Here is a 12,382-nt window from a genome sequence, read left to right on the forward strand (position 1 = left end):
TGTAATGGAAACTTTTGTTTCAACAGGAATCTTGATCTACTGCTCCAAAATATGAGCTTCCTTTAGTGTTATCTGACAGAAACCCGTTTCAATGCAGGATCAGATTGTGTGCGTGTCTGATATCAGCGTCTGATTGTGTTTGTGTGGTCCTGATTCAACTGTTGTGTGTTTGTTTGTATGGTTTCAAGTGGTGAAGGTATAATTATATCATTAGGAATCAAATAACATGTTGTGAATGTTTCCTCATGTGCAGTTGTAGTTGTTTCTCTCTGTTCCAGTCGAAATGGAAACATCAGATAATCTCTGAGATTGATCTTTTGATTCTCTCAGACACGTTTGAGGAAACCTGCAGGTTCTTTTAGATCATAATGGAACACTTCAGCTTTACTTTAGTCATGTTTAAAGGAGCTCAGCTTAATGCTCACGTTCGCGTTTGAGTGTTAAGCTCAACTTTCATTAGAATTAATTAAAAACGCTCACTCTGCTCCGCACCAGTGGACACGCACTGTTAATGTGGCGCGCGTTTGGAGTAAGAGAGAACGTGCACAGAGCTGAAAGGGCTTGAATGAAGCGTGTTTGGCTTTAGATAAAACTACTAGAGGATATAGCGCTGAAATATTATTACCACAGATGATCTTGAGTGCTTGTGGTGTGATCCACACCATTGCTGCTCGCTTCAACTAGAAATCGTAAAATGGTGCTACCGTTCGGTCTCGCGGTCTGGATGGAAACATAGTCCACCATTTGATTATCAGTGGTTTAGTTTGTGTAAAACATCTAGTAGCCTAAAATTTGTTTGCCGTTTTTTGTACAAAAACATCTTTACTGTTTAAATTGTGTTCATGAACTGTTTTGAATGTAATTTGTATTGTGATCGGGAACAACTTCATTGTTGTTATTATTACCTAATCAGAAAAAAAAAAATAATTATTTGAAGTAACTGCATGGAAATTGAAAGCCGATGCCAGCTGAACATCGTGATGTCTGTCAGCCATCGGCGATGAACGATGGCATCGTCTATCGGCCCAACCCTAATATACAGAGTGGGCTCAGTTATTACTTTTATTATGAACTTTTCACAATAATTTAAACTTTGTATCTTCTTTTCTTATAAAATACACACATGCGATTGAAAAACATGTTCCGATATATTATATGTTATTATGTATTATATGTTATGTAAGCTTGTTTCCACCACGCAATAAAACAATTTAAAAGATAATTGCGACTTTTAATCTCACAATTCTACCCTTTTTTTTTTTTTTTTTCTCACAATTGTGTGTTTATATCTCACAGTTCTGACTTCATAATTCAATGTTATAAAGTCAGAATTGCAATATATAAATTCACAATTGTGAGAAAAAAAGTTGCAATTACCTTTTTTATATTTTATTATTAAGTGGCGGAAACCAGCCTCCATAATATATTAGTATTATATATCAGTATTATTTTTTTATTTTTGTTTTTTATTAAAGGGTTAGTTCACCCAAAAATAAAAATTGTCATTAATTACTCACCCTCATGTCGTTCCACATCCGTAAGACCTTCGTTCATCTTCAGAACACAAATTAAAGATATACAGTTGCAAGAAAAAGTATGTGAACCACTTGCAGAATCTGTGAAAGTGTGCAAAATTTTAACAAAATAAGAGAGATCATACAAAATGCGTGTTATTCTTTATTTAGTACTGTCCTGAGTAAGATATTTTACATAAAAGATGTTTACAAATAATCCATAAGACAAAAAATAGCTGAATTTATTAAAATGACCCAGTTCAAAAGTTTGTGAACTATTGATTCTTAATACTGTGTGTGGTTACCTGGATGATCTACGACTGTTTTTTTGCTTTGTGATGGTTGTTCATGAGTCTCTTGTTTGTTCTGAGCAGTTAAACTGAGCTCTGTTCTTCAGAAAAAATCTCCAGGTCCCAAAAATTCTTCAGTTTTCCACCATTTTTTGCATATTTGAACCCTTTCCAGCAGTGACTGAATGATTTTGAGATCCGTCTTTTCAACTGAGGACAACTGAGGGACTCAAACACAACTATTAGAAAAGGTTCAAACATTCACTGATGCTCCAGAAGGAAACACAATGCATTAAGATGAAGAGGTCCAAATTTTTCTTATTTCACTTGAATATCATTTTTTTTCATTTAGTACTGCCCTTCGGAAGCAACAGAAAATACTTGCATGTTTCCTGGAAGACAAATTAAATACAATTTACCTTGATCTTCAAATTCCAAATGTTTTCACCCCCCATCTATTAATGCATCATGTTTTTTTCTGGAGCATCAGTGAATGTTTGAACCTTTTTTAATAGTTGTGTTTGAGTCCCTCAGTTGTCCTCAGTGTGAAAAGATGGATCTCAAAACCATACAGTCACTGCTGGAAAGGGTTCAAATATGCAAAAAATGCTGGAAAACTGAAGAATCTGCAGGACCTGGAGATTTTTTCTGAAGAACAGAGCTCAGTTTAACTGCTCAGGACAAACAAGAGACTCATGAACATCCATCACAAAACAAAAAAACAGTCGTAGATCATCCATGTAACCACACACAGTATTAAGAATCTATGGTTCACATACTTATGAATGGGGTTATTTTAATAAATTCAACTATTTTTTTTTTTTTGTCTTGTGGATTATATGTAAACATCTTTTATGTAAAATATCTTACTCAGGACAGTACTAAATAAAAAATAACATGCATTTTGTATTATCTCCCTTATTTTGTTAAAATTAACAATTTTCACAGATTCTGCAAGTGGTTCACATATTTTTTCTTGCAACTGTATAATAAAAGATATTTTTGATGAAATCCGTTGGCTCAGTGAGGCCTGCATTGACAGCAAGTTAATTTACACTTTCAATGCCCAGAAAGGTACTAAAAACATATTTAAAACAGTTCATGCGAGTACAGTGGTTCAACCTTAATATTATAAACAAAATAACTTTTCAACAATATCTAGAACACTGCTTCATGAAGCTTCGAAGCTTTACGAATCTTTTGTTTCGAATCAGTGGTTTTCTCTTGACTCGTTCTGTTTGACTTTGTGTTGAATAGACACTCTGCTCTTCTCTGATCTTCATCTGTGAGATGCAGACAGTGTCTTTTGTGAGAATATGTTCAGTATAACCATTATGTGAAGACATTAGTGACAGATCTTTCAGTAATGATGAGCTTTTTTTGAATGTCTGTCATCCAGTAAAGAGTCAATATAGTTTGCGTGACTGTATCGTCTGGCGTTTTTTTTTAATTTGCTCTGTTTGTTTGCGTAGATGCGCCGGCACACGCGTGTCTTGTGTGTGTTTTGCATGTGTATTTTTCCACTGACTGACGCTTCCCTTGAAAGCTCACTGTCAGTCCTGAAGAGATGGGTGGATGATGACACGTGTGTGTGACACGCTCCTGGGTTAAAGATCAGGCGTGTGCCCTAGGCATGGGTTGACAATATAAATGTAAAAATCCCAAGTTGTCCCAAGAATCAATTAATTAGTCTGTGCTGTTTTCAGTTGATGTGTGAACAAAACTTCACTAAACATTATTTGTAGCTTCTGCCATCCAATAATCACAATAAGCTTTTGATATGAAACGAAGAATCAGCTTTCAAATCCTGCCAGTTTTATCGTGATTGAATGGATGTTTTTGTGTCTCTTTAATGTGTGGTGAGTGACAGATCGCTGTATCGCCTCAGTTGAACCGATCTTCTCTTCCTCTTTACTACTAGTTACAGCAGCAAATAAATATGAATGAACATCAGAAGGAATTAACTTACTGAAATGAATCATGTCTCATGTAATTGATCAACCGCGGAAAGACGTCAATAAAACTGCTTGAGAACAATAATATCACGTCACATTTACCTCAGAAAAGCCGTTCAGTGACAATAAACTTGATATTTAACTAAAAAAAATAACTCTAGAGAGGAGCATTTTGGTACATATATGCACTATATTACATATTCATTATTTCATATTTTTACCTATACTTTTAACCTGTTGCTAATGATGTTCTTCCTTGTTTAATGAGTCTGTCGTGAATTTTTTTTTTTTTATTACAGCCGCTTGTTAAATAATAATAAATATATTTCAACAATGAACTGGTGTAGAAACCTAATTATATCATTGTTATAATATAAAAATTGCTTTATGTGCAATTTAAATGTTTGTATGCAACTCAGTATTTGAGTGTTAATTATTCTAAAAATTATATCTCAAAATAAATAGCAATTGAATGTAATAATTTGAACTTGGTTGTTAATTTTAACCTGTAATATTATAGTTATGTACCGAATGACAGAGTTCCCTGTATATTATACAGGTTTAGAAAGATTTAGAAGAAAATGGACTGTACCTGATATACTGTATATTCAAATAATTCAACATTAAATCAAATAGAGATTGGAATTGAATCAAATCAAGTGCTTGTGAATCAGAATTGAATCGTGAATCTGTGTCAGCAACTAATCACATAAACATCTAATTTTTTTTAAATGGAACATTTTGAAATTTAACCTTTAGACGTAAATATAAAAAAAATAAATACTCAAAACAAGATATTTTTATAACATATTTGATTCATCAGGGCTCATATAGTCTGATGTAGTGAGAATATGAAGGGGAAAAAAAGCAGTTTTATTCAGAGACTCAAAGTGAGCAAAAACATGCTGTAGATGCTGATATTATATGATGAAATTCTCATGCTTGTAATGTAAATCAACTAGATCTTTATAACAGTATAGCAGATACTGACAGAAAATTGTATAAAAATCAATATCTGCCAATAATGTAAGATGATATTTAAATGCTTAGTTTTATGATCAAAGCTCTGTAGTTTTAAATGCAGTGCAATACAATGATGATTGAGAGATGAACAAATAAGCCTTCCTCAAAAGATGATGATCATATTTGATACTCATGATTTTTCTAATAAATGATGTCTGGATAATCAAGTAAACTGAAGTTGCTTCAGTCCAGTTGAAATATGACTAACAATATCAAAGTTATTCTGACGTTTACTTGATAAAAATCAGTGCAGATTTCACAGAAAGACACGAGCTGAAGGAGGACGTTTGTACAATTACACTAAAAGATTTTTACTTGATAAAACAGTCTAAACTATCAGTCAGATGACAGGAAGAATGTAGTAGATTGTGTGTGACAGGTTTATCAGATCATGTTGATCATTTTGAGGCATTAGAAATATGCTTATCAAATATGCGTACAGTAGACTTCATATTTGAAGTTCCCTGCTGCTCGTGTGTGTCCGTGTTCTGCTGCAATCGTTCTGTCAGTGTCTGAAATGAGTGTGTAATTCAGCAGGACGCTCTTAAAGTAAGTGAGGGATGTTTGTTTAAAGAAAACCTCGTCAAACCGGCTCACCGCGAGCTCCTGTTGCCTGGAAATGTGAATCAGACCACAGCGACTCCAGAACGTCATCCGTGTCTCCACTCGTGTCTCCATTCGTGTTCAGAGGGGCATTTGTCAAAGGTTCGACTCTGTTTGCCGTAATGCATCGCTGGTCTTCCAGGAGATGCTGAAGTTTCCACTGTATTTGTGAGAGATTGCATGTAAGGAGTTTGAATCAAGATGTTTTATCTGTGTCATCTGTGATCACACCAACTGACGCTGATGTTAGTGTTGTCAAAAATCAATATTAAAAAATATGCTAAAAGCTTCAGCTCATGATCAAGTGTTTTCATCTTCTCAGAGCAATAAATAATAAATGCAACAACTCAATCTTTGCACGCGCTGCCTGCGAGTGAAGGCGATGTGCGCCAGTTACATTTTCACATTTGCATAATTTTCACCATGTTTGTAAACCTGCTTTCACAGAAACTCCAGGATTTTCTGCAGTTTTTCACCCATATAAACGCTTGAGAGTTTATAAGTGAAGATATTAAGTCACAAGTATTGTAATTTTACTACTGTAGTGTAAAATAAATAATCACTGTACTTATTATGAAATATTATTTTTACATTGCAGGTTTATTACAGTAGTAATATATTTCTGTTTTGGTAATAATAATAAAACTAAACCACCAGAGTAATTTGTAGTCAACCCATCACAATCTAGGAAAGGTAGTTAGTAATTGATTATTGTTTTGGAGTAACTTTTCTACCTCTGCTTCTCTCACGATGATCAGTTTGTCTCGTAAAACTCCTTATTTTACCCATGAAAAACCATGTTCATTTCTTAATGCAATAAAATTCGAATGGGCCCGATAACACTAACAGGGATTATTTCATAGTAGTAGTAGTAGTAGTAGTAGTGATAATAATATTAGTATATTATTAATAATATATCATTAATATTGATAATAATAAAAATAATAATAAAAATATATATTAGCAGTAGTAGTAGTAGTAGTAGTAGTAGTAGTAGTAATATTATTATTAGTATATTATTAATAATATATCATTATCGATAATAATAAAATATGTAGTAGTAGTAATATTAGTAATAGTAATATTAGTAGTAGTAGTAGTAGTATATTATTAATATATCATTATCAATAATGTAGTAGTGATAGTAGTAGTAGTAGTAGTAATGAATAGTAGTAATGATAGTAGTAGTATATTAATATATCACTATCAACAACAATAGTAGTAGTAGTAGTATATTATTAATATATCATTATTATCAGTAGTAGTAGTAGTAGTAGTAGTAGTAGTAGTATATTATTAATAATATATCATTATTATCAGTAGTAGTAATGTTGTTGTTGTTGTTGTAATAATAGTAATAGTAGTAATAACAGTAATAGTAATGATAATAATAATAATAATATTGTTTATTATTATTAATATATCATTATTGATAATAATAATAATAATAATAAGTTGTAGTAGTAGTAGTAGTAGGATATTATTAATAATATCATTATTATCAATAATAATAATAATAATAATAATAATAATAACTTTAATTTTATTACATTCAGAAATAATATAAAATACTGGTAAATAAAATGAAACATTAACATTTACAAACATCTAAACACTATAAATATAGTTATTTATATATTATTAAATATATTTTAGTTCCCTTTACTCCACAACAAATTCTTTAAATTAAATGGTATTCAGAATGAAAAATAGAAGTATAAAATAAACAAATTACATATGGCATTCATTATAAATAGCATTTAGATTTTCTTTAATTTTGTAAAAAAAAAAATCTAAGTAGAGAATTTAAAGAAAATGCATACAAAGATTTTTGACTAAAGTCATACTTAGTAACTTAATCGACTCAAACTCGTTGTAAAAGACTGAAGACTTGGACTCCAGCTTAATGACTGAAAAATGGTTATACCAGAGTATTCTTTAAATTATATGTTACAATACTATGGTATCTCTTAAAGTACCATGGTATTCTGATCTGATCAACTGTTCTGTCTGTGAGGATCATGTGTGTGTCTTTCATGTGTTTCTCTCTGGTAAGGTTTACGACCGTAATAAACAGTGAGTGATTATGGAGCCGTATGAAGGTAAAGGGCAAGTGGAAATTAAAGAGCTGGACGGAAATAGCAGCATTATTTTTCCAGAGCTCAAACTCTAGTTTCATCTAGAAGCAGCACATGTCTGTCATCTCCCTCTGAAAGCACCTGTTATCCCAGCAGCGCACGCTGTTGTTCTGCCGTGTTTAGCGCACTTCTCTCCACTGTCCTTTTAAAGGCATTCTCACGGCGCTCCTGAAATATGTTTGGCTAAATCTGAGCGCGCTCTGAATCCCTGGAGGGAGTGTAAACTAGGCCGAATCTGGTGGAGAACCGCACGGGTTCCTCATGGACACACGCTGGTATTTATATCAGGCCTCCAGTGGAGATCCCTCTCTAATTAACTGCAAATTAACTTTTGATAAGCTGAGGGAGGATGGACGTGTGCGTGGTGTATTTAGGTTGAGCTCAGTCCTACTTTAGCTCATTTGACTGATGTCACTCCCTGTTTTACCGAAGGTCGCGGCTCAGATCTCGTCTCTGAACCTGTCCTCGCTGCACATGATTTGATGTCACTATTATGCAAAATTCACTTTTACATGGTCGATTGATCATAAATGTCGGCAGTAGGGCTGCACGGTTAATCAAAATCAAATCGAAATCGCGATTTGGCTTAGTGCGATTATGACATTGCAAAGGCTGCGATTTACATGTGTGGTAAATTTTCCCCTACACACCTGACTTAAGTTTACCTGGGTCTCCTAATCGACGTTGGCTGAGTCGGTCAACGTCTTGACCCTTTTGAACACTATCACTTGGGAATAAGGTCTCTTGTGTTCCCTAACTTGCTGCGCAGCAATAAATCAGGCAGACTCCAGACTATGCCTTAGAATATGCTTTAATCACAGCCGGAGGACCTTGTATCAATCACAGAGAATCCCACCAGCAAAAAGAATACAACAGTTTATATAGGATAGGAGCATGGCAAAGCATTCTACAATATGATTGGTTCTTCGTATGTCAAACCCTTCTGTTACTAGGTAAAGCAAGATCTGCCCAAATCATGTGTTTATTAGTTCGTTGTTACTCAATATCATGGGGCTGTTATATTTAGATAGTTGTCTAGCTGTCCCTAAGTTTCATTTCCCCTTTTGTTATATTCAGATATGATTCAGACTCACACTGACTTTGGGGACATTTAGGTTTCAAAAGCAAATGTTATTCCTGCAAGGAATAAGAAATGTTAGTTATGATTAATTAAAACATTCCATCACACCTGGTAGCCTTAATTTTGAGCTCATTGAAATAAAAAATTTGAGTTAATACAATGAAGACGATTGGTTTAATCAACAGAAACTCAAAATATTATGTTATCTGAACCACATTAAGTTGATTTGAAAAAAGAAAAAATGTTATAACAAATCATGAAAATAATTTTTTACAGTGTGAAGAGCGGCTTTGTGATCAGTAGTAAATGACGCTCCATCTGGGAGCACTGCATTTGAAAAAGCAACACACGTCAAACATACCCACTTCCCAAACATGAGAAGCGTTCATGAACCTCTTGTCCAACAAAAGACAACATTTAATAATGTGTTTTTACTCCAAACTCACTTCATAATGTCAGTCGAGTGTTTGAAATGGCATTTTGATTAGCATTGCATTATAAATATACTTTATTATTATGGAAATACCCGAGAAGGCTTAAAGAACACAGATAAACTATTGTCGTAGTCGCCTGTTTATTATATTCATGTTTAATCAATCAAAGCATTCATCTTTTTATTCAGTCACATCGATAGTATGATGTCTATAGGGGATTTCCTGAAATCACGTGCGTTCACTGCATTATATTGCGGAACTTCTGCGATGCATTTTTGGAGTGTCTGCTCAAGGGCGCCCTCCGGCATCCAGACATGTTTAGTGCCAAGTAAAGCTTACTCAATCCTATTCTGGGTAAAAATAGGAAAAATAATTCTTCTCTCTAAAGAACTTTGAAGGAAACATATAATCAGTATATTTTTCTCCAGTGTGCAGAAGTGTACAGGGTTTTTTTTTTCCACAGTGGATGCATAAGAGGCACATATTTCATATTAAATACATGGACTCCATTTTTGATTTTGCACACCTCCTGACAAAAATAAATAAATTACTGTCACAGATTTTTATCATAATAATATAATATTTTATAATAAATCTTAGACCTTTCTAATTATTTATAGTCATAGGCTGCTTGCATGTTAACAGGTAACCCCACATTTTTTTCATACAAGTTTTCTGTAAAATAAAAATATTATTATTTTCTAATTATTAGTTATATTTATCATCAAATACTCTATATTTATTTGTAATAATGAAAGCTAGTACAATATTAATATTTCTTATTTATTTGGTTTAATATTTTATGATAATAATAATAATAATAATTATTATTATTATTATTATTATTAGTCAAATTAATATATTAGCACAACATTTTGGGCCAAATTGTGCAGCCCTACAAACAAACAAAATAAACCTGGTATTGTTTATAATTTATTTTTTTTTTTTTTCATTTGTTTTATAAATCACATTTTAAATCGCAATTTTAACCAGAAAAATCGCAATTCGATTTTTTTTCTCCAAATTGTGCAGCCCTATAGTCGGCAGTGTGTGTCTACATTACCACCCTATAATGGTAAAAATCCATCCACTTCTTTTCTTATATTGTAAATCATAAACGGTGTCTCAAAATGAGTCATTTGTGGTTTCTATAGAGCTTCTGTAGCCCCGCCCCCTTTCATTGCTGTGCTCGTTGTGTTCCGTCCGGTTTGTATTTCCACAGCATGAAGGTAAAATCTTATGGGTTTATAAATGAAGCTGTGGTCAGCTGTTCCTCCATCTTGGTTGAACTTTCAATGTAGTAAGCTGATTGGTTGGTTCTTGTCACATGACCTGCTGTGCGTTGCGGTGTTCTGAAAAGTTGAGACTTTTTTTTCCGTCTAAATGCGGTGTAGAAATGCCTGGCAAAAAACGAGCGAGTCGTAACATGAGCATCGTGAAAGGCGTGGCTCTCTGTTGTGAGTGCAATTTTGCACGTCTGCATTTAAAGTAATGAACTTGAGTGCAGTGACTTAAGTCTCTTAATTTTTACTTTTTCTCAAAATATTTCAACTTTAATCTCAAATGGCCATCTTTATTTTCGTAATCTTTGATTTTGTTCTTGTAATATAGATTTTTTTTTTTCCTTATCAAAGGATTTTTTCCTTCTCTGTATTCTTTGGTTTTTCTTTTTTACTTTATTCTTGCAATACTGTGAAATTCTCTTAATTTTTTTTTTTTTTACTTTTTTACTTTTTTTCCCTCAAATAATTTATTTTAATCTCAAATTGCCATGGCTCTATTCTTGTAATTTTGACAACCCCCTCCCCCCCAAATATTATGACTTTAATCTTGTATTGCTATGAATGAATTCTTGCAGTTTTTTATTTTTACTTTTTATCTTGTAATACTATGGCTTTATTCTTAGATTTTTTTTTTTTCTCAATGTTATGAATTTTTTTTAACTTGCCACTATAACACTGTTTACAAATTGCAAATCATTACTAATAAAACAAATTATTGCAAATAGAGCAGCTATTTGTGTTGGTGTGTTGTGATTGGTCAGCTGTTCACTGCACAACACCCATAGAGACCAACTACTAACCTAGTTTATTTTCAATTAATCTGTTAAATATGCTCACAAATCGCACTGGGGTGCATTTCCCAAAAGCATCATTACCCAACTATGGTCGGCAGTTTCGTTGAAAAGCGTTGGTAAAGACGGAATTTGCGACCATGGTTGGCTTTGGGAAACACACCCCTGAACGATTCATTTGTGATATGGAGTGATCTGATTGCATCTGTTCTTGAGTCAACTCACTGATTCAAATGATCCAGTCAGAGCGAATCTCCAGTTAACGATTCACTGAATTCACAAGTCTGACTCAAAATGAGCCTTAGAGCTTGAGTGTGAGTGCGACTGATGCCGCGAAAAGTAAGTTACTAATGCCGAATTTTAGGATTTATTATTGTAAATGAAAATCATATTTGGGTCACGACTGTCAGTTGTTTGTAAACTAAATCTGCTGTAAAAGGGCAAAGTGTTTAACTCCACTATTGAAAATGCTTGAATGTTGACACTTGTGTATCACCGCCTGAATGGTAGGCTTTAGGTAAAAACTAAACATAACGTTAAAGAAATGAAAATTAATGCCCGTGCATCTACCCCGCTGCCCCTGAAGACACTTGAGTGTGTGAGTGTGTGTGTGTGTGTGTGTGTGTGTGTGTGTGTGTGTGTGTGTGTGTGTGTGTGTGTGAGTGTTTGAGTGCGAGTGAGTGCTTGTGTGTGTGTGTGTGTGTGTGTGTGTGTGTGTGTGTGTGTGTGTGTGGACCAAATGTAATTTGTAGGTCCCCATGAGGAAAACAGCTTATAAATCACACTAAAGGATGTTTTCTTGAAAATATTATGGGATAGAATGTAATGTTTGTACAGTATAAAAGTCATTATGTCTATGGAGATTCCTCAGAAAACCCAAAAACCCAACATATGTGTGTGTAACTACAGGCCATATTTAGAGTCCAGTCTCTGTCTGTCTCTCTAATGTCAGGGTTCAGTGTGTGTGTGTCCTTATATAGTCTTGTGCAGTGGGTAGAGTCTGTTTGTGTGTGAGTTTGTGAGTTTGTGAGTGTGTGTAGGGTGGGGTGGGAGGGCTCAAACCCCACATTCACTCTTCATTCATCTGATCAGATGTTCACTGATGCTCTCAAACACACCTGTATTTAATCTCACCACAGACATGATTGTTTCGAGCAGTGTAATGGTTGTAGTTGAGCTTTATTCGTTCACTTGTGTGCAGTATTTTAGTTTCTAGTTTCATTGAGATGCTGTTATACTTTTTGTTAATGTTGAATTAGATAAAGACATG

At 33.8% G+C, this 12,382-nt stretch overlaps 1 protein-coding gene across 1 annotated transcript in view; it reads left to right on the forward strand.

The window, feature by feature from the left end:
• Nucleotides 1-12,382, forward strand: part of LOC127525421 (inositol polyphosphate-5-phosphatase A) — a 159,958-nt gene that overhangs the window by 25,649 nt on the left and 121,927 nt on the right. The window lies entirely within an intron of this gene.

Source organism: Ctenopharyngodon idella, chromosome 13, assembly GCF_019924925.1.
Source record: "Ctenopharyngodon idella isolate HZGC_01 chromosome 13, HZGC01, whole genome shotgun sequence".
NCBI lineage: Eukaryota > Metazoa > Chordata > Actinopteri > Cypriniformes > Xenocyprididae > Ctenopharyngodon > Ctenopharyngodon idella.